The 23,700-nt window shown below is 39.6% G+C and overlaps 1 protein-coding gene across 5 annotated transcripts in view; it reads left to right on the forward strand.

The window, feature by feature from the left end:
- The window catches only part of esrrga (estrogen-related receptor gamma a), a 110,991-nt gene that overhangs the window by 20,246 nt on the left and 67,045 nt on the right, over nt 1–23,700 (forward strand). For 4 of the 5 annotated variants that reach the window (XM_028401935.1, XM_028401936.1, XM_028401938.1 and 1 more), the window contains exon 2: nt 3,612–3,680. The exons of the other annotated variant lie outside the window; for it this stretch is intronic. The gene's annotated coding sequence lies outside the window, so the exon portion shown is untranslated. The remainder of the gene's footprint in view (nt 1–3,611; nt 3,681–23,700) is intronic. 5 annotated transcript variants of the gene reach the window in all.

Genomic DNA, 23,700 nt, shown 5'->3' on the forward strand with positions numbered 1-23,700 from the left:
ACATTTTTAAAGCAAACTCGACCATTTTAGACACTTTTTTTGGTTTATACTAGTCTGGATGTCGCTCCATGCGCCTATGTCACACATTTTGTTTCTCTGATTGATTGATTGATTGATTGATTGATTGATTGATTGATTGATTGATTGATTGACTGATTGACGAAGCCACAGAGACTGGACTAATTCTTTGGATAGAACAGAAAACGGGTAAGGATGGGGGGGCAGGATAGTTTTTTCTACTACTGTTAAGATACTGTATAAGTTGGAGGCAGTCCTGTAATAAATCCATTCTAAGCAGATTACTAAATATTTCTGAGTGCACTCAGTATATAGGAGGACCTAATGTAATAGGTATTATATATTTTATTAAGACAAACTAACTCTGTAGTTCATTTATGTTTTCCCCATGGATTTTAACACTGGATGCTTAAACACAGTTTTGGCTTTTTATCAGCGAAATTGTGTTCCCTTGTTCCTCATAAAGAAAAAAAGATATGGGGATTTTTAATCTTTTATTTTTCAGGCTTTGTAGCTATTGAATGGACTAATATCCTGCCTGTGTCATGCTCAACAAATGTGTAATGTGTAAATTATTTTGTATAGTCAAATATATGCTGTGGCAAGCAGTACAGTGAAATCCAAAGCAGGCTTGGTAGTGTGTGTATGTTGTGTAAGAGAGCATGCTTTTGCTTGTTGGTTCTTTGCTGAGAGACTGAGAGAGTCAAGAGTCCCTAATCCTTGCCATCAGAGACTTCTCAACACACACATACGTACACGTACACACACACACACACACAAATTGACACACATTCTTATCGGCTTGCCCAGTGAACCATTATGATGTGTGTGTGTGGGTGTGTGTATGTGTGAGTGCACACTGATGAGGGGATACCAGTTCTCCCATGACAGAGGTAATCCTGTTCAGTGGCAGGTCTGGATATTCCAACTGGTATGTGTGTTTGTCAGTGTGTTTCTCTGTGTGTATCCCATAGCAGCAGGTCATAGAGCCCAAATCTACTGTCTGCTTGTCTGCCTGCCATTCTGTCTGTTAGTCTGTCTGTCCGCCAGTTTGTCTTCCCTCTTTGTCCCATTGTACTCAGACATCAGTCCATCTGCACTGAGACAACTGTGAGAGGGATACTAACAGTTCATATCCTAAGGAGACTTGACGTACAAGATGTGTATTGAGTGCAATGCTGCAGACTGTGGTTGTGGCCTAATAATTTTCATAGAGGTTGCAGATTAGAACATTCTCATGTTTCTATGGATTATTATGGAAGGCATGGTGTACTAAACATTTGTCCAGCTGTGCAGGCATGTGAAGTTAGATTCTTTAAACTCCAATAAACAGTATTTTAGTTCACTTTATATCAAAGCCCATATGTGTCTGTTTTAAAGGCCTTAAGTTATAGCTTCTAAAGGCTTTTATTGTACAGCAAATATAGGGACCAAGTGAGTTTGGCTTAACATACCTGGATGCTTTAGCATTTTCAATAAGAACAGACACAAGGACAAAAGTAGTCCTCATTGATCATTGTGTTGCTGTTTGTAACCATTTGTAAATGTAGTTGGATGCAAACGATACATTTTGTAAATTATTATTTATTCTATTATATAAAGGTTTGGCATGTAGCTGATGTGTTTTGTAATTATGTCATAGTTTATGTACATTACATTATTTCGTATGTAGTTTTAGGTGTGTATTGTGGATGAGTGTGAACATTGAGCTGTAGCGGGTTTTGGAAGCTCTACAGTGTGTGTTTGTCAGGACACCAGCGGGGGGCTAATGAACGGCTTTGTTGATTTAAAAGAATTACCAGCCTCCTTCGCCAAAATCAACTCATAATCTGCTTTGCTGGCACAACTAGGCTCACTGCCACACCATTGACAGTGCCTACCAGCACAACACAGACACAAACACACAAACAATGAGCCAAACACCACTACAAGATGCTAACTCTCTTGTGAAAACTGACTTGATGAAAATAGAAAGGGAAAGGGACAGAGAAAAGACAAAATACCAGAAAGACAATAAGAAAGGAAGAGAGGTATGAGGTGAATCAACAGAGATGGAGGATGGCAACAATGGTAGACTGGGGTGAAGCAGAGAGAGGGTGAGACATGAGATGTTGCGGGGTTATCAGTGATTAACACTTCTACCCGATAATGTTGCATTGGACATCAAAGAAAGAGCGCTGTTGTTTGTTTGGAATGTGGTGTTTACACACAGACCTGCTCCAACATTTACAGTATGAGACAGGGCAAAGCATGCAAAGGAAGGCAGCAGAAGCTGGAAAACGGAGGAGTGTGACAGTGAGTGTCAAGAGCGACTGAGAGGATGGTGAAGAAAAAGATGGAAAACAAAAGAGAACGAAAGTAATATCACTTTCTGCCAATAAAGTTGGAGGAGCGTGATGGTTCAGGCTATTTTGCTGACAACAGTGTGCAAATTATATTCCTCTTTGACTGAAGAATGACCCAGCAATGCTAATTTTCCATCAGGATCAACATAATGCTGCTGTGCATTGAAACCATTGTTCACTTGTACACTTAGACAAGATTTTTTTTGTCAGCGAAGTGTGAATGAGAATGGACTTGGCCCTCAGTTCTTCTCCCTTAGGCAATATACAATCTCTCCTTGTGATTTTAATCTCACTTATAATGTAAAATGCCTTTTTCTCCAAACTGTATTGCTATTAGATGGTGTTATACCATTTTTTACATGTTGTCCTGCATTCAGTATATTGACCCTATCCTTTCAACATAGTCTCATATAATCCAGGTATTATACATATTCTTAAGTTGAAAGTCTATGCCCAAACCAAAATATAACCAAATATTAAAGTGGAGCCCTGCAAAGATTAAGATTAAGAAACCTTTATTAGTCCCACAATGGGGAAATTGCATAAACAGGTGATACTGTATCATCAACTTGACAAACTAGTTTAATTATATTCTAACTTTATTTATTCAGTCATTCCAGTTGCAACAAGTGGATGGATTATTCTTATTGTTCAGTTTCACTCACATTATAAACATGACCAAGAGTAAAAGTAAGCATATTCTGCAAGCACACAGGCACACATTGTTTAATACTGGCCTCCTCATACACACACAGAAGTAAAATGTTCCATCAAAGTACAAAAGTGGAGTGAGAGAGGGAGATGGAGAAAGAAAAAAGGAGAGGTCTTAGATCTGAGAGGAGAGGAGACGAGAACAATGGCTTTAAGTCTTGACAAACACTTAGCCGAGGCCTTTAGACTAACACTTTGGAGCAGACATGTCTGCCTGCATACCAATAGCAAATACTGTCATTCCCTATCTAACTCAGAGGCTTTTGATGTTCTATTCACAGAGATAGAGAGAAGGGAGGTGAAGGAGGGGATGGAGGTAGAGTGAGTGCAGTGAAGGGGATGGTGGAAACATGAAGGAATGAAAAAAGAAAACAAAGAAAGTGGGAATGAAGGGATGGCGCTGCCGAATAGGAGAAAGGAGAGAGATCTTTAATTTCTTCCACAAACTCTTTTATTGCTGTCTGACATTTTCTTTTTTTCTCTTTTCCTTTGCTTTCTCCCACTCTATCTGTATCCTGTCTTTCCAACAAAATATAGGATACAGTGGGATCAATCGCTCAGTAAGAACAAGAAGAGGAGGAGAAAAGAGGAAGTGGATACATGATGGTATGCAGTTTATCTTGAACATACCTGTCTGCCTAATTCTTGCTCATTTGAAAATGTTCAATATATTATAATATACACTATTCAGCACACTTTCATTTTCAGTTTTAAGTCAGTCTGTTTTTCTTTTCTTTTTTGTCCACACATTAGTAACACTGTCCCCACAACAGTGCAGCTTTCATCTAGCTGTAATAAAAGTTAGCTTGGCCTTTAAATGGCAAACATTGTTTTGTTTTGTTTTTTTTATTAAATTTTTTTGTTTTTAGAGTAGCGCTGAAATACAAACAATCATGTTTGCATGCATGCATGTGTACTGTCACTAGCTACACCTCTTATCTGCTAAAGTGCACAAGCACTGTCAGGCACAAACAGCCACACATAACCCCATGCTTACACACGTACAAACACATACAACCTCCTTTGCAAGTTGATAAGTGTGTTAGGAGGCAGAGAGAAATTATTAATTATCAGGCTAATGGGCACCAGGCTGAGTTCTGCTTCATTAAGCTCTAAATGTTTGTGTGTGATTGTTTGTGTTTGTGTGTTTGTGTATCAGAGGACAGGGGGACCTCTGATACGATACACAAAGAATGCAGGGGGGGCTGGGGTGGGAGGATGGGTTTGTGTATGACGCACCAGTGTGCAAGGTAAACTGGAAAATCTGACTTTATTTTATGAAAGGGATATTTGTTTCATCACATTATGAGCCATCCTACATTTGACATATATTAATTGTGATTTACTGATGTGCAATATTGCCTTTTATAGTGTTAACAGTGAAATGTACCAAACATTTGTAAAGGTTACAACCAGCAGTGTGCAGTGTTTTGTGCCATTTGTACCCTGTTTGCACCCTGTGTTGAATTGTATAACAGTTAGCCCCCACTCTATTGCTTGGATGCTTGGAGGGTTGTGCTGGCTACAGTATGATAAGTAAAACCAACATAGACTTTAATCTGTCTCACTCCCACTAGGAAAGACAGATAAGAGGGAGGGAGTGAGGCAGAGGGAGGGTGAGACAGTGGAAGGAGTCAAAGAGAAAAAGTTATAATGTTGTAATTATTTGGACTTAGATGAAGCTTTAACGTCATACCAGTATGTATTTGTGTGGTTGTGTGTTTGTCACTTGTGTGTAATCTACTTTATAGTTGGAGGGTTTATAGCTCAGTGCAGTTTTGAAGTTGTTTGGATAAGTGGTTGTCATACTTTGGTAATTTTATTTTCTTCACAAAAATGAACTGTTTCAACAACAATGCAGATAGCAGCAATGTTAGATTGACTAGCCATACCAGTTTTGCCAGAAGGCAATTAGTTCAAAATGGATACATGCAGTTTATCATTTATTAACAACAAAAATAAGTTCACTATTTCAACTATTTGTTGACAACCATATTGCACAACAATTCACTTTAATTTCCCCCTAGTGCTGTTTGATAATGTCAGTAAATTTAGTTTGAGTTTGAAGACCTGAGTCAAGGTTCCTGTATCACTGTGTGACAGCATATGACTGTGATTTTTGTGTGTGCCTGTGAACATGTGTGTTTTTCTATAAATAGCACTGATGGTAACATAAGCAGGGGCCCAGGCTCAGTGGTTTTTCCCATTGATTAGATGGCTAGCTAATGCACAATCATCCCCAGCACTCGTGCACATACACAGTCACACACACTAACTACTGCACTGCACTAATGAGAGTTAGGTAAGACCCCCTAGGAACAACCAACCAACACTTTAACCCTGAGTGAGACAGGAGATGTGAAAGAGAGATAGTGAGACATGTAAAAATTCAAAGGGGGGTGGAATGGTGCATTATAAAATGACAAATAATAGAATAATAATAGAATAAACTATTTGTGAATATCTGTGTGTGTTTGTGCTTAAGATGCCCCAGAGGGGTGTCCTCTTGCTGTCGATGTGTGTATCCCCATGTCTGGGTGTATGTGTGCGCTAGAATTACCCAGAATGCTTTAGCCAGATTGACTGGCTGGCTAATGGCGGTCTCTGTTTTCCTCTGATGGTCATTGACTAGGCCTTCTCATCAATACCTGTTTTTACAGCTATTTTAGAGGTGTGTGCATGTGTGTGTGTGTGTGTGTGTCTCTGTCCATTTGTGAATGTTGTTGTGCATGTAACCTATAAAATACATTATCTCTACTTAGGAACTCCTGGGCTTTACAAAAGAACACTGCAGGTTTTTCTGGTTTTTAGTAGCTGACAATGGGGCCAATGGGCTTCAGACCCCCGTGACCCTGCACTGCAGGACAAAGCGGGTTCAGATGATGGATGGATAGATGTTGGGGCATTTTCTGATTAATTTGAAACCACTGCCTCAAAGAAGACTCCTTTCCTCTCCTCCTTGTATATCCCTGTATTTTCTCCTGTCTTCCTCTGGTTCTCTCCTCCTACCCCACAGTTTGGAAAGGATTTGGTCTCACAGACACTCAGCAAGACTATCACCACTCCGCCCCATGAGACCACTCATCTCTCCCTTCAATTCTACTACCCCACCTCCCTTCCTCCCTCTATCCATCCATCTACCCATCTATCCATCCATCGATTGCCACTATTCCTGGACTCCTGTTATCCCACTCTCGGTCCAGCTCGGGTTTCCCCTTCCCTTCCCACCACTCAGCTGTGCGTGTGTGTGCTAACCTCTGTATTTCTCTCAGTCTTTTTGACTGTCACATTTAATTACAAACAGAATCTTTTTCAGGATATAAACATTAATAGTCTTTTCACCGTTAATTACGGAAGATCTCAATTGACTAAAATCAATAGTTGATCACTTTTTATCTACCTGAAATACAGGATTACAGAACTTCAGACACAGAGTGAAATGCACTTTCCGTGAAATGTGACTCAATTCCATGCTCATTAGTAGCAACAGCGCTCTAGCTGCCCAGTGACCTTTAAATGGCCTGTGTGGCCCAAGTATTGATCATCTATAAGAAATGGTCAATTCTATGAGAAAAGCTGAACTGATCAATAGCCTGATTACCCTGGTAAAAGGGGAGTTCCCAGCTAAATCATTCATTCACCCATTCTTTCAGGAACTTTATCAAGATCTTTTACCAAACTTAACCAAGTGTGTAAACGGACTCTTCGTTTACAGAGGACTCTCCTCTCTGTGGCAGAACAACTCATAGTTCCATGTGTGTATGTGAGAGCAGAGTTTCATGTTGCTAAGTCTATGTGAACACAGGAGAGGGGTGTATGGTAAGCACAGTGTAGAAACAGAAAGGGACAAAGAGTTAGGGTCAGTATGGTAGTGCAAAGAGTTAGATGTTGTTAATGAAAGCACTTGCACCTCCCTGATTCACTAGTTTTCTCATGTTTTCTCTTTATTTGCCTGTCCTCTTATACACCCCTCTTAACCCCCTTCTTCCTGCGGTGGAATAAGCCGTGATACTTTCACTTTAAAAAAATGCTCTGCTATAAGAATATCTGTTCTAGACAAAGCATTGTACCTCTATTAGATGGTGTGCCTTGTGCTGTGTATTTTCCCTTACTGCTTGCTTGTACCACCACTCACCTCAGCAAGAGGAGTTTGTTTTAAAAGCCTGGTAATTGATGCTGGGCTGAGAACTAAGAGAGAGGCTGCTGCAGTTGATTAATGCACATAGAATGTGTATAGCTTTTTTGAGACACTTAACTGGGCCTCTTAAATGACCATGGAGAAAGAGAGACAGAAAAAAAAAGTGATTCCCTCCTGCTTTGTTTTGTGTGTGTGTGTGCAATTTGTGTGCACACCTTACTATGAAAATATGTGACAAAATACTTAAGATTTACCTGTCTAATACAAATACTAAGGCACTAGCACAATTTGAAGCCAATCTCATGACATTTTATCTATAAGATTATCCAGTATCAATTTTTTTGACAGCTTAGACATTATCCAGGGAATGCTTATAGAAAGTATGAGTGATGAAGGAAATGTGGTGTGAATAATGTTCCCCTACAATGTGGTGAATATGGGACATGCACTATATCACTAAGAGACCAAGATATAAAAACTAACAAAAAGGACATTAATGTTCTAAATATTCTGTGTCATTGGACCAAGTCCTCTGTGCCTGTATTAGTGTCCATGTCTTTGCTCGAGCACTAGATTGAATGCACTTCCACATACCTCTATGGAAATGAAGTCACACACACATACACACGGTGGGACAATCAGGTCATTCCAAGGTAAAAGGACTTAGATATAGTGAAATATTCATACTTTACAGGCACTGTGTATGGGTGCGAGCGTGTATGTGTGTGTGCTTGAATGTGTATGTGTGTCAAGCTCATGACTGCGGTTCTCTTTAATTGAGGTCCCGACGCCTCTAGCAAAATGCTTAGGAGAAAGATAAAACCAGCACAGTAGGTACAAACGCATGCACACACATACATGCACACACGCATACACACAAAGTAACACAAAATGTTGACCTTAAAAAGTAAATAAATGGTTGCACATCAGGCAGTCAGTACTGATAATGATTCAGACACCATTAATAGTGAATGAATAGAATGTTATTGAGTTAGTTATAAATTGGATTTCACATGGCTGACCAGGATTAGGATAATGTTCAGAAACCGTAAGATTTAAAACCGTCTTACTTAGTCTATTATCAAAGATTAGAAGTGTTATTTATGTGTTAAAAATTATGCAATTAGTTTTAAGGCAGAAGCATTTAATCTCATGACCACGACAATTATAAAGCAATGTTTTTTCCAAAATTCAGGTGATCTAACTGCAATATGAAATATGCTTTATGTCCTAGTTAGCATTTCTTGATAATTGTATCCACAAATCTGAGAAAAGGTCATAGATTTAAAAAAAAAACTTCGTCTATCAGCTACGGTGTAAATCCATCAGTATGCAATTAGATGAAGGCTTACCCATTTGTATGTGTGATTGTGTGTGAGTTTTACATACAGTAGATAAGTCACAGTGGTATTTTCTCTATATCGCTTACAGATGAAAGATTAAATATTTGACTAAAGAAATAACACGCATGCACTGATGTCATGGGCAGATCTAAATATTAGCTTTAGCTGAAAGGTTTATTGAAGATAATGTAAAATACTTTGAAAGGGTGCGCAACCAGCACATGAGGCGTGATGTGTGTGTGAGGCGTGTGTCTATAACCTAGTGTGCTTGTTCTCAGTTATAGAACAGTTAGTTTATTTCAGTTTCTGATGTAAATTCAAATTTGTATTATGTGCGTTGTGATTGTAAGTGATTGTGTGTGTGTTTGTGCGCGACGTATTGTGTGTGCTATTATAAATATGAGATAAATTGTAGATAGTGTGTCTTTAATTTACAGTGTTTGTGGTTTCCTGTGTTCTCTGCCCTTTAGCTGCCCTGATAATGAAATCTCAGTACAGTCAGGTGCCTGAACCTTATCAAGATTTTCCATCTCTGTTTCTTTTTCTATCAAAAGCTATTACATTACAAAAAATGTGTGTGAAAGCACATACACAAACACATGAACACACTCAGTGCATGCAGAATGAAGCTAAACACAAATTATTTCAGAGCTCTTTCAGAGGCAAAATGATGTGGAAACATTAAATTTATCGGACTGCCCAAGTACTTCTTGCATATATGCTGGTAAAAACACACGGCTTGTTTGGTTAAACTTAACTCATCCTTTCTTGAACTCCTGTTCTCTCTTCTCTTTCTGTCAGCTTACCCTCCATCCTTTTCCTTACTAAGTAGGACCTCCACATCTTTTCATTAGGTTTTTTTTTCCTCTACCTGTTTTTTTCCATGTAAAAGTGTGACTACCTCTGTTGTATTTGGAAGTGCAGCAGTAATATGTGCATTGTAGTGTTCTGGTCTCAGCAACAGAACAAGAGCACAAAGGATGCACACAGAGAGGTGTTCCCCTCCCTCCCAACTTTCCACCCACCTTCTAATCCCCTAAAAGCACTTACGAGATTGGCGCTGCCCGCCTGCCTCTGCCTGCTCGTCTACCTCGTTGGTTGCCACAGCAGCTGATTGGAGGAATCGGGGCTCTTAATTGGATCATGAGGGTGTGATGCAGGCGACAGCAGCCACATTATGGGAAGCTGACTTTGTGCAGCGTAACCCTGCCAGGATGACCCTCCACCATGTGTATGCAGGTGTGTGTGTGTGTGTGCAGACTGACCCCAATGTGACTAAGAGCCTCCGTTCATCAAGGCATGCTGGCTGAGGCTGCAGGAGAAGATAGATTGATGAACAGAGGATAGAAAAGTGGGAGAGAGAAGAGAGGAAAAAACTGAAAAAAAAGATAAGAGGAAGAGTAAAACTTGAAGAGGTGAGAGAAGATTAGCGCAGTATTAGTGCTATGCTTTGGTTTTTCTTTTTTGCAAATTTATTTTTCCCTTTTGAACAGTAGGGGGTTTGGAAGGATTGATGACATGATGCAGTGAATTAATCCCCCTGAACTTTGTGCCTGTGCTCTGCATGTGTGTATGAGTGTGTGTGTCTTGGTGTCTTTGGTGCAAAGTGACTGTGTTGTCCGTTACGGTGTAAATTGATAGCGTCACTGCTCTTTGCCGCATTATGGGGAGCGTGGATCTGTACATTCAGTTTCCTAACTGCATTCTATATCACACCATCATGCACACCTGATCCGACAAACCTGAACGGTACACCAGGAAGGACTTTTTCTAAACATTTTCACTTGAAACCTTGCTGCTAACACACACACACAGATGCATGGCTGCTACTTTTGTTTTGCACTAACTGTGCTTTATATTGCATTTGTTCTTTTTATGTTTAAGTAGTATGGTTAGGATATATTTATCAACATCTATTTTTTTGTATGATGTAAGATTGCAGTACCTTCGTTGACTTGCTTAGTTGTAAAATTATTGCAAGAGCATGTCGTGTCTGGCCTTCTGTGTTTTCTAAGCAACTTCAAATGTTTCAGACTTAGAGAATTTGTGTAGACTTTACCTTCTTATGTGAAGGTAATGGTGTTAATAGAAGCAAACTGAAAGTTTTTCCCTGCAGTTTGTAGCAACCTAATACTGTTGTCTTGATTTATAGCAACTCATCTGTTGCTCCTCTGTTAGTTTAGTAGCTTTGACTCCATTAAGCAGTTCATTGTAGTGTGTCAGGGGAAGCCACGGTGTATCTCTATTTGGGCATGTGTGGCATATATAGATGTGGGTTTCCAAGAGAGTGTAGATTTGTGAGTGTGTCTGACCATGTTGGGCGTTTGTGTGCAGCCATTTGTGTATGTGAGGAGGTGAGTTGTTTTTTTTTGTGAGTTGGTGTGTGTGTGGCGTGTCAGTGAAGTGTGGTGGTACAGCAGGGGCGTCTGATCCCTCCACCTTTTAAGAACATCAGAGGGTGTGAAAAGCACTGATTGCCCTAACTGCTCTCATTGGGACTCAAACCCCCGGCTTAGTTGTGCTTGAGCGAGTTTGGAGAGACAAGACGGAGAGGGAGATGTGTGCGTGGTTGTGTGTCTGTGTGTGTGAGAGAGAGGGAGGGAAGATGAGGGAAAGGGGAACAGGGGAGAGACAGGGGGACAAGAGAGAGAGGAGGGTGGGAGTGAATTAGTTTGGAGGTGCGATGGAAACACGGAGAGGAAATCAGGGTTAGCAAGGCAAACAGTGGGCAAACCTTTGGTTAGAGTTAAGGGGAGGCAAAGGAAGAAGAAGTAGAGGGATGTTGTGAGACTTCATGCAAGTCATGAGTGAAAGACAAAAAGCTGCTTGCTTGAATTGTATAGTTAAATACATTTAAGTGGCCTATTAGAATGGTCATGTGTATGTTAAACTTACCAAATGTATCACATAAGGTTATCTAATACAGGAAAGCATGTCCACATCAATGTTCCGTTACAGAATAAAGTGCAGGTGTTTTGTGTGTTGTTGGGCACATTAAAATGTCTTCTGGATAACCAAGGTCAAGTCTGGGGATGGAAATCCTAGTAAAGTGTCTTTGGGGAGAGTGCTGAATCCTTACTGGCTGTGGGATTGTCGCTGTGTGCTTGATGCTGTGCTAAAATGTTTTACTTATATTATTGCACTGAGGCTGAATGGTTGCAAAATGTCCCCTCAAATCTAAAGAACAAAACAAATAATCCATGTCATGCATCTGTTTTTTGTGGGAGTAATTAGCAATCATAGTCCCCTCCAAAAGTATTGGAACTGTGAGGCCAATTCGTTTATTTTTGCTATAGACAAAAATATTTAGGTTTGACTATAATAGATGAATATGAGATTAATATTTCAGCTTTTATTTTTACTTAATTCTGGATCTGATACACTTAGAAGTTAGCACCTTCTGTTTGAACCCAGCCAGTTTTCATGTGAGCAAAAGTATTGAAACAACCTCCGTTGTGTGTCACAGATGAGCTTGTGTGTTTGGGATCATGAGCAGATCCTCTCTCTGTCTCTCTGCCTTTAGCCATTTCGTCACTTTGGTAAAAGTTAATCTTTGTCTCATCAGTCCATAAAACATTGTCCCAGAATGTCTGACGCTCACCTCTGTATTTTTTGACAAATTCCAGCCTGGCCTTCCTATTCCTCTTGCTAATGAGTGGTTTTCATTTTCTGGTGTGGCCTCTGTACTTTCGTTTTATAAAGTCTTCATTCCAATTTATTCCGAGTTGTTATACTGGCTATGGCCAATGTTTGTGCAATGGCTCTGACTGAGTTTCTATTTTCTCTTAATCTCACAATTGCTTGTTTTTCACCCATTGACAGCTCTATAGTTTTCAAGTTATTTACAACTCTAACTATAAATGCAGTCTGCATAGACAAAACCAGATCTGAAACTGAGCGCAGACATTCAGTGCTATTTATTGTTTGAATAATCAATGTAGTTGGACACACCAAGAGAACAAAGCAAACCGGTCAGTCACATGTTCTAATAATTTTGCTCACAAAAACTGGGTGGGTTCAAGCGATAGGTGCTATCTGCTAACTTCAGATCTAGATGTAAATATCTGAAATAAAAGCTGAAATGTTGATCTCTAGTCTCATATTCATCTTTTGATGTCAAACCCAAATGTTTTCAGTCTATAGAAAAAGAAGGAATTGGTCTCACTGTTCCATTACTTTTGGAAGGGACTGTATGATGGGAGTAGGACCATATAAGTATGACGTATGACTGTGTGGTAGATATTGCATATCTGTTGCAGATGTGTTTTATATTAATATCTCTTAAATCATACATTTCTGTCTCTCTGCTCTCTACTACTAAATTCAAGATCTCAGTTTGTATTTTATATTACTGTTCAAAACAGTGCTTGTGAGAGTGTAGGTGTGCATAATGTCATCTAGGGGTTAAACACAGTGTTGATCGTGTAGAGCAAAGAGAAGCACAAGACCTGCCAACTGATCCTCTGACATTCAACACATTAAGCCCTGCACACTATCTACATGTGGTAAAAGTGCTGTTTATTCTCCTCTGCCAGGTGCATAAAGATATAAGCAAAAAGCCTTTTATGTAACTGATATTTATTCTTCAGTGACCTTCAGGAAAAGAACATACAGTGGAGGAGGGTGCACCAAATAACACCTAAGACCTGAGTAGAAGAAAACATAATTAAACACATATTGTAAAATTGATTAATAGATAAGAACATGTAAAAATGGCATTGTTGCACCTTCATAACTTTTACCATCATTTGTGTTAAAGGCAATAAAAGAGAGAGCATAAAGGAAAAAAAACATTTTAAATGAGACTGAGGAGTCTCAATCTGTTCTTTAACTCTCTCACACATGTACACACTGACATTAAGACATGTACTTACACAAGACTCATACACACCAAAACACACAGCATTACCCAGAAGATTTATATAGGGCAGTAAGGTCTTCAGGTCAGATATCCAGGGGTAACCAGAGGCCTGACCCCCTGGTTTGTTTGGGAGTTCAGGGGCACATCCTTACACACACATAGACACTCATACACAGATTTAATACACAGTTTAACTCACGTATCTGTTGGGCAGAAATCCTTGCAGTAACTAGAAGTTGTGTTGAGATTTTGGAATTTGTCTGAATTTAGAAATAAATAAGTTGACCTATTTTGGAGTAAAGGTAAGAATTAATGCAAAATAACATGGTTAGAAAAAAAAAAGAGAAAACACACAAACGCACACACACACCCTCACATACATCAGGGTGGGGGTCAGGTGTGGGGTTAGGCAGTGAGGGTCTCTAATAGGTTCCCCTGACACATGAGGTGTCGGCACCGGAGACAGAGATGTCATCACACTCACACACAGACACACCTAAATACACAAACACACACACAGCCATGTGTCCAGATGCAATTCCATGAGATAAAGAAATGTTAGATTAAGTTGCCACAAAAACAGCATTTTATTATGTAGAATCAGTACAGTATTAAATCTTACTCTTAAGAACACATAATCTCTTACAAACTTCACTTTGTATGTTTTGGCATCTGTGTGTATCTTCTGAGAGCTTCAGTCTGTGCATTAAAATGTGTTATTTTGTATTTAGGAAATTAATAAGTATGTTTTCAATATGTGTGTGTGAAAGCATATGAGTAGATGGTCCAGTGTCCATGGTATTTTTATGTGTGTGTGTGTGCGCGTGGGTGTGTGCACATGTGCGTGTGTCGTTATGGATTGCCACATTGTGGACTTGACAGGATCATAATTACAAGCAGTGATGAAATCTACCAAGTGTTTTCTCCCTGCATGGGTGACTCTCTCTCTTTCTTCTCTCTCTCTCTCTCTCTCTCTCTCTCTCTCTGTGTGTGTAATATTTGTCATCTATGGCAGCACGCTCCCTGTTAGCACCCAGTAACCATGATCACACCTCCATCTTCCACTAATAGGACCACGACAGGCAGACGATAGGAAAGAAGATAGATAGATAGATAGATAGATAGATAGATAGATAGATAGATAGATAGATAGATAGATAGATAGATAGATAGATAGATAGATAGATAGATAGATAGATAGATAGATAGCAATCTTTATTAAACAAACTTGTTCACTAGTGAGTATACCTCTGAAAATAATTTGAAGTGAGCGGGTGAGATGTCTTAATGTCAGACATGCACCCATTCACTACATAAACGCCCTTTCATTCTCTTCATTGGCTTGTGATCCAACCCTACCTGCCACTCTAGTCAAATCACCACGAGGAAGAGTGTGTCTGCAGGGGTTGGGGGGCAGAAGAGAGAAGAAGATGGAGGAAAGATGAGAGGAGTCAACAGAGAGGGGGATGAGTGAGAGAGAGAGAGAGAGAGACGGGAGGCGCTCAATTTGCCATCACGGGTGCAACGGGGCAGAAAGTGTCCAAGAAAGAGGATGAGTATGCCTGTGTTGGTGTGTGTGTGTGTGTGAGAGAGAGAGCCTGTAAGTGTTTATGCATTTATGTGTGTGTGTGTGAGTGTGTGTGTCTAACAAGGGAGAAAAGACAACTCATTTGAATGTCAGATACGGAGAAGCGTGGCGTGCAGGGAGGGAGGAATGAGGCGAGCAGGGATGAGAAGAATGAATATGGATTACTGGGATGAAGATTCTATTATTTTCTGCCCGTTTCTCTGATCTCTTTGTCACAATGCTATGGTCCTGTGCGTGCGTGTGTGTCTTTGTGTATGTGTTCAAGTACGATAGAGAAATGTTCCAGCCTGAGACAGACATCCTGTATTTGCTTATGTGATGTCTGTGTGTTTTGGTGCGTTTCTGTGTGTGAGTTACTTTAAATACATGTGCAGTGGGATTCAGTGTGAATTTTGTGTGTGTTTCAATTAAAAATAGACTATAAACAATGAGAAGAGCTTTTAACAGCATAAGGTGAAATCAAAGCAGCATCTTTTATACACAGATAAGATTCCCAGACATACAAATTAGTTTTTTTCTTTTATTTCAAATTGATGTGATATCACACTGTAGCATTAGAAAAGTTACGTAGTTTTGCAGATGTGAAGTTTGCCTTGTGTTATCGGCATAATGAAGTTCTGTTTTAATTTAACTAGTTTAAAATTTCAAAATTAGTTTCAGAGATTCTGATATAGGGTCATATCCCTAAATTTTATCTTATACTTTTAATTAATCAGGAATATTGACTATGAAACCTGTGATACCACTGGCCAAATTATAACACCAATGAAAACCAACTAGCATTGATGAAAAGGTATATTTTATTGTATACATAAACACCAACGGGTCTGGTCCTATTTGCCCACTGACTGAGCTCAGAAACTACTTACTTTTTCACACATGTAACTGATGATAGAAACACCACTGAAACATGCTGTGGTTTAATGGAGTAAAAAGCAGTAATACCAGCCGCTGCTTGTCAGCAGGCTAATGCCGTATACTTCTCTATAGGCAGGGGGACTAGTCAGAGTGGATGGAAGAATAAATGCTGTATTCTAGGAAAGATTGCTCCTGGTCTGTATCTGTCGCAGAGCTGCCAAGACAGTGTTGTAATGACTACAAAGGTGTGTCCTTGTGTGACCCAGCCAAAGCCCCATTTTTAATCCCTAACCTTAACCACTTGTTTTTTATGAATAAGTCCTTATGCAATTGAAAACAAAACCTAACCATCAGCAAAAATAAGTGAGACACACATGCCCAAACAGTGAGTAAAATCAAAGCAGGGGGACTCTAGACTACTGGGTAAAAGTCCACCACGTTGCATGTACCTCCAATGTCCTAACACATACTTTTGCGGCTGTAGAATGTGAGAATGTGTTGTACCTGGAGATGGCAGTTCCCCACAAAATCTGATGAATCTTGAAATGATCCAAATAATGGTTTCCATGGCCTGTATTACATAAAAGCCACAAAGCTGTTATGGCTGCCATTATTTTTTTAAGAAGGAAAAAACTCTAAAATTGTATGGTTATTTTTGGTCAGTGTTCCCCTCTCTTTCTTTTATGTGTCATCATAACATCTTTTTCCGCACCCTCCCCACCTTTCTTCTGATGCATATTGTTCCTCCTCCCCCCACTCTACACATTATCAATCTCCTTCTTTTTGCCTCTTGCTCGCTCTTTCTCTCTCCGGTTGAGTGGTGCGCAGACAGAAGAAGAGAGAGAAAGATATGAGTCTCAGCCAATTTGTCCTGACACATAGAGATGCCCAAGTGGGAGAGGGGTGTCAAACAACTAGAAGAAAGAGCAAGGCAGGGAAGACAAGAACAGGAGAGTAGAGAAAAGAGAGATAGAGGAAAGATCTTATCTACTGAAAGGTAGTTGTGTGTGTGTTCAAATATTTCGTCAAAAATAAAAAGGACATCAAATTTCAAGTCTCAGTACAAAGGCAAATACATTGTTTGCAAATGAACCCTGATGAACAACATTTTTTTTAAAAAAAGGTGAAGAGTGAAGATGCATGTAGTTGAAAGAGTGTAAGACAAGAGAAAAGGAAAGAGCCAGCAATTTTATTAGAAGACAGGAGAGGAGGAGAGGCAGTCATGCTCTCGGGGTGTCCCCATGTGATAGTGGCATGTTCCCCTTGTGTCGCAACAAGAGAGAGAGTGAGATCGACAGAGAGAAAGATGTCTAATCTTAGAGGGTAAGGGAGCGTGGACTCCCCAGGGCTTGTCGTGCTCAGCACCTTGTTAACCAGACATCTCTCTTTCCATCTCTATTTCCATCTTTCTCTCCACCTTACTTTCTCCTTCTTTCTTTCTTTCTCTCTCTCTCTCTTTTCATGATTTTCTGGCTATCTTAAAATAAATCTTTTTTGGTAGACTGAAAGAATCAGGCATTTTGCATTGCATCTACATTTTTGTAACTTGAATGTTTCATTGCTTGATCAACAGTTTGTGCAAGTGTGTATCAATGTGTGTGTTTTTCTCTTGTCAGTGCATTGTCAAGTTAAGGAAACTGCTGTCACTGGTTAATGGAACATCAACAAAGGTTCAGACGGAGTGGCAGCTAAAACTCAAGTAGAGGTGCAAACTCACACACTACAAACACGAGCAGCAGGTTAATTTTATTCTAACAGCAACCTATATAACATATAATAATATTTAGCATTGCCTCTGGCTCTCAGGCAAATACAGGGATGGTTCACTGTCACAAGAAGTTGACTCTGATAGTCGAGCATCTTTGCTTGCTTTCATTGCTGTGCACATTAGCATGTGAATAAGAGGGCAAGAGAAGCACTTTTGATGATGGAGGTGCATGAGCCAAGAAGAATTTAAGTCCCAACATTTTAACTAATCACATGCCCCAAAACAATTTTGTGTAAGCGTGGGGGAATAATTTTCTTGAATAGATTGATAAATGATGTCCAATGAGTTCAGCTCATGAACAATTTGTGACATCAGAGTTCAAGGCTAAGGCTTGTGTGGGACTACAGGGTATTATGCTGCTTAGTGCTGAGCTTTGAGGTTTCAGGATGCTGTAAAACAATGTGAGAAGCACTTTCTACTCGTTCAGACACTGCCGTAATGAGAAAATACTCTTAATCCAGCTCACACATACACACACAACGACACGCGCAGAGGCGTATTTCTGCTGCCGAGTGGTTTCTTGGTGAAAGCATATTGCGAGAGAAGCAGTTTAAGGAGTGGCAATTATAGTTTTGGACAACGTCATTGATTTAAACTCCTGATTAGAGGAAAGGTGACAGAGGTGGTACACACAATGGTGAGTGTAAGGGTGGGGGTTAGGATGGGGGAATGACACACACATACACACACACCTGTGCGTACACACACACAGCCTTAGTCTTTCCGTCAGTCATGGGAATGCCTTAGAATGGCAAGGGTCCCCCACTCATTGCTGTGTCTCTCTCTCTCCCTTTGTCCCGACACACCTGAGTGAAATATTGATGTCTCCCAAGCGCTGCTGTTCATGCCTAAGTGGTTGTTTTTATTTCAAAGAACGAGTGACTGTTTCACACATACACATGCACATATTAAGCCACAGAAAGATGTGGAGGAGACATGCACACATTCTCTGGTTTTGTAGATAAAGCATCAGCAGAAGTGCTTCCTTCAGGAGTTTTTTTAGAATTTTAAAATAAGGTCTATAAAACTATTTATAGTTAAGTATAAGTATAGTATAAGTATAAGTTGTGACCGTTGACAAAGGACTGAATACAACTATTGTTTATAGGCAAAAAGTTATTTAGTTATGTTTTGTCACCTTCTCTGAAAAGATCATATCTCAAGACATTGCAAGTGACACAGTTTTTTATTATGAAATTGTTTCACCAATTTAAACAAATGACCAGTCCTTACCACTGTTTTTCTGGCTTGGATGGCTTGACTGTTTCCATGGGAACCACCTTTCTCAAACGTTAACATGCATACTTGTATTGTTTCTGCATGTTAACATGCTGAGGTCTATTATTCCTGAATATTATTCCTGTCCCAGTGGCATTCATCTTACTGCATGGTTGGAAAAATGCCTGCATGTATACACACACTCACTTAGAGATGCTCTCGTCCTCCGTGCTGCCTTGGTGTTGCCATTTAGCATATCATATTAATATTAGATGAGAATCATTTGTATTTGAGTGAACTATTGACCCCTGCAGAGGTATGTAAGGTACATAGGTAAGGTACAACCCCCTGCTTGAGGAACTTAAACATGTTCCAGCTATTAAAGCACACCTGCATAAACACACATGGTGAAGAAAGATCTATTTAATTCCCATAATCTATTTTTATCTATAAGATATTTTTTTAATCTACTGGTAAAACTGACCACAGGCAAAATGGTCAGTTTATACTAACAAAATGCATGAAATGCAAGTCTTCTTTCTGTGTTTGTCAGAAAATAAAATATGTAGAAAATACATATTCTGCTTTGCTGGCTGGAGAAACAAGCCCTTCCTTCCTGTATCATGAGACTGTACAGGCCATCACACTGGCCCAATATAAACTGACACCAATGTGTATAATTCGAGGTGGTTCCTGTTGCCCTTGCCTGTGATGGCTGTTTCTGGATATTAGACAATTTGTACAATTTATTGTTGCACACACTAGATAAAAATGTCAGTTGAATGCCTGGTAGTAAATAGAATTACCAGGTTAGCCCAGAATGTACACTTTCTGTCTGATAACTCTTTCATTGAGAGCCTGATGAAGCCTTTGATATCTGCTGCGGTACAAGATCCATTTAGGCTTTGCTGTGGCAACTGCTGTGTGTGTGTATGTGTGTGTTAAGCTAGGGTACACAAACCTCATGTCAGATTGTAATTGAGTAACTCTAGTTCAAATGCATCTCCATTAGGTCTCCCTATCAGTGTGAGCTTACTCTGAACCTCTGATTCACCCAGTCTTTATAACTCTCCAGGTTTAATGGAGAGACTTTCAGAATTGTTGTACCACTGAGACAAGAAGACAAGACTGTTGGCATTGTTTCTATTTTTTTGAAAAAGGGTTGTTTCTGAGGACATTTTTAAAGATCTGTCACACAGCAGAAGAATTGAATTAAAATGTAATTGTAAAAGCTTCTTCAAGGCTTGCAACAAGAAGGGATAAAATGTAATTAAAAATGTAAATGAATTCTTAACACTGGATTATTGAGAGACAGTTGAGAGTCGTAAGAAAAATATCATTTTATTGTGTGCCTTTGTTACTTTGGAGTGAGTGTCAAGTGACTGCAGGAAACTGCAGTTTTATGTTCTGGCGCTTTTATGTCTTGGGAGCAAACATTGTGAGGCAGCACTGGCTACCCCCTACCCCCTACTTCTCCGTGGGCTTTTTGGACAATATTCCCTCACTACACCAGGTGCCATTGTAGTGTGAGCAGGATTGGGTAGGGTCCACCACTGGCTGGTTTGCATGCTAGCTTAACTACATATCCCTGCAACAAAATGTTGTTGGGATGTCATAGCTGTTCTCCTTCACATTCGTTTCTTTAAGAAATCTTACATTCTTTACAAATCACATGTTTCTATGAAAAGTTATGTCTTATTCTTGTTCCTTAGACTGACAGATGCACATCAAAGGTAAATCTGGGTGAAAACATTTAGTCCTTCTGTTAAGGTTGGCTATATATGGAAGGAAAGAAGATCTACTGATACTGTATGTATTTTTTTACGTGTGTTGTTGTACCATCAGTGCGTCCTCTATGCTGTGCCCCCTGTATTGTTCCCCACATTGTTTTTCTTCACAAAAAGTCATGGCCTGACAAGGTGCTGCGCGCTGTAAAAATTATGCCTTGTTTATACGTATTTATTTCCCCTTGACAGTTTAATTATTTCTGGCCCCATTGGAGGAAACGACATAAAAAACTCCCCATGTTCATACAGATTCTAATTAGGAATGCTGGGAAATTAAAACAGAGTTGTTTCGAAATGCTGTCATTTTTCCAGAGCCTCGTGTTGGAATTATGTCTCAATCAGCACAAGCGGAAATAATTACTTGTATACCTTCTAACTGCCAACATTTACCAAATGGCAAAGCAATTTACAGCCATCATGGCCTGAGAAGCAATCATTGGGCCAACTATAAATTCACAGGCCGACGGTTTGGATTGCAGCATTGGATGGAAGGGTTATTGTGGAGAATTAGAGAGAGCGATATAAAGATTAGGGGTGTGTCTTTCTACCTGTGCACTCCCTCTGTGTCTACTCATGGTTTTCTCTTTTGCTTTTTTCCTCCCATCCCCTCCCCTTAACAATCATTCTCACCATTTTATCTCTCTTTATTCTTCCACTTATGTTAGCATCTTTCAGCTTATTTTACAGTGAAACCATTACCTCCACACAGTCGTGCACACACACACATACACACACCTCAAATGGAGGAAGCGACGATTAAGTGATTATTTTCACACACACCATTAAACATACTCATTGCAGGCAGACATAGACAAAAGCTGAGATAAAAAAAAAACATACATGAGCACAGTCACTTAAACACACTCACACATTGGTGTAATTACTCACACACGTCATTAGACATAGACACAGATTAAGTGGAGTGTGTTTATGTTCTGTGTATCTTGTAGTGTAGACTGTTGCAGACCTCCTGCCAGCATTTTTATCCATTTAATACAAATCTTCACCAGCTTACAGCACTGATACTAATATAAAAATCACATCAAATGAGTAAATGACAAAATAACAGGCATTGGTATTAACATTGATGACAATTAGGAAAAAACAAAGCATGAAATTAAAGAAAACAACAGTTCATGTAAGTACTACTGTTATAAATACAGTCAAGCTGGCCTACTTGAGCCTAAGCTCAACAGAACAGTGAAGCAGGAGAATCGAAGATGACTGTTTAGGGGATGTCCCAAAAACTTTGTTTTCAAGCTGCACTTCACATTTGCCGATGATGGAATAAATGACCAAATATTGGTAACTGAGGGAAGTGTAGGGAGCTCTCATGCAACCCAAGAAAACACCTGTGGTGCTCCCACCCATTTTTACCTCTTTCCTTCTTGTTAAAGTCAAAGTTGTCTGGAGCTTTCTTCCATTGAAAAGCAAGCACACAAACACCATTGGTACAAATCAAATATCCATGCTCACCAGTTTGAGTCTTTCAATTGATGTTGATGTTGGATTTTGTGTTTTTTTGTCCTTGAACATCACTTTTTTTCTGTAGACTTAGCTTTCTTCTCAACCCTATTCTCCCACTCTTAGCTGTTTTATCTATTTCCCCCTTCATCTTCTCTGTACACACACACACACACTCTCTCTTACCGTCTTTATTAGTAGTGGAATTATTCACTTGGCTTGCACCTCAGTTTGAATAAATTGAGTGTTGAACTATTGGAGAGAGGGGCTTTTTTGGCAGGCATACATTTGTGTCTGAGTGTGCATGTGTGTTATGTGTGTGTTGCATTAACAAAGAGACAGCATTGAGAGACAACTAATCCCAGTGGAATAGCCCACTCATGTTCTGTTTGAGAGCGGCGTAATTAAAGGAGCGCACCTCTCCGAAGTCACCTATTTCAATACAAAACACTGCTTTATACAGACACACAGGAAGTGAGAAACATCCATGCACACACACAAACAGTGCTTTCCTGCCCAGTCAACACTCACTCTGTGTATAATTACATTCCTGCTCTAATTTATCCCTGGGAATATATCAAAACCTGAGAATGAGAAGGAGGCATAGAGGAGTGTGTGGTTGTAAGGTCAAGAAAATGGTGTGAGGCTTATGTTTTAACAAGCTTTGTGTTTGTCTTTCTGTCAGTCCATCATTTTTTCTGCCCTGTGTAAAAAGTTCTTAGACCCATTTCCTTTTGATTGTCTGGCCTTCAAAACTGCACACAAGTTAGTGCATGGATACACAATTGATGTTGTGGTGACACAGTGTATTGCTTTCTTTTAAAAGACAGAAAGAAATATTTTGTTTCTAGTGAGTTGCATTGTGTGCTCATATTTGCTGAGTACACAGGATATGAACATGGACTGAATGGGAAAGTATGTACACACACACAGACCAACTGACACACATATTCAGTGTTGACATCTATCATGTCTGCCCTGTCTGTCCACGTTTGATGAGGTCACACCTCAGTCCAGTGAAAAGCCTTCCCCTTTTGCCTGTCCCCACTTGATGAGGTCACTCCCTTCAGTCTGTTATGAGGTGCGGTCCAGCCAACCTTCAATCTGACCACTGACAGGATGGTGACCACAACTGACCTATGTGTGTATGTTTGAATGTATTTTATGTGGGAGAAAAAAAAAACTATCCTCTTTTTTGTCCACACAACTTAATGCAACCAATTTCTATTGGATAACAGCAAAAATAACAAAAACATCAACAATTTTGAAAGCCTGGGCATTAGATACATGTTTTCATAATTGATGCTTGTGTAAAAATCTTCCCATATGTTTTATGTTGATATAGTGAACTTAGAAGAAAGTTTAGCAGAGGTAATTGCTTCCTTTTTATGTCACCTCCATATGACCCTTCCTCACCCTCGTTTTGTCACCTAATTATACACATCTCTATTTATTTCTGCTTCTCTCTTTGTATAGTATCTGTGTGTGTCTCCTTTTGTCATGCACACATACATCTCTGTCTTCATAGCTGTGAAGCCTGCCTGACCTTAGTGTGGAATATCAGGGCTGTCACATGTTTGTCTGTTCTAAAGAAATCACAA

This window comes from Parambassis ranga, chromosome 3 (assembly GCF_900634625.1).
Source record: "Parambassis ranga chromosome 3, fParRan2.1, whole genome shotgun sequence".
In the NCBI taxonomy this organism is placed as follows: domain Eukaryota; kingdom Metazoa; phylum Chordata; class Actinopteri; family Ambassidae; genus Parambassis; species Parambassis ranga.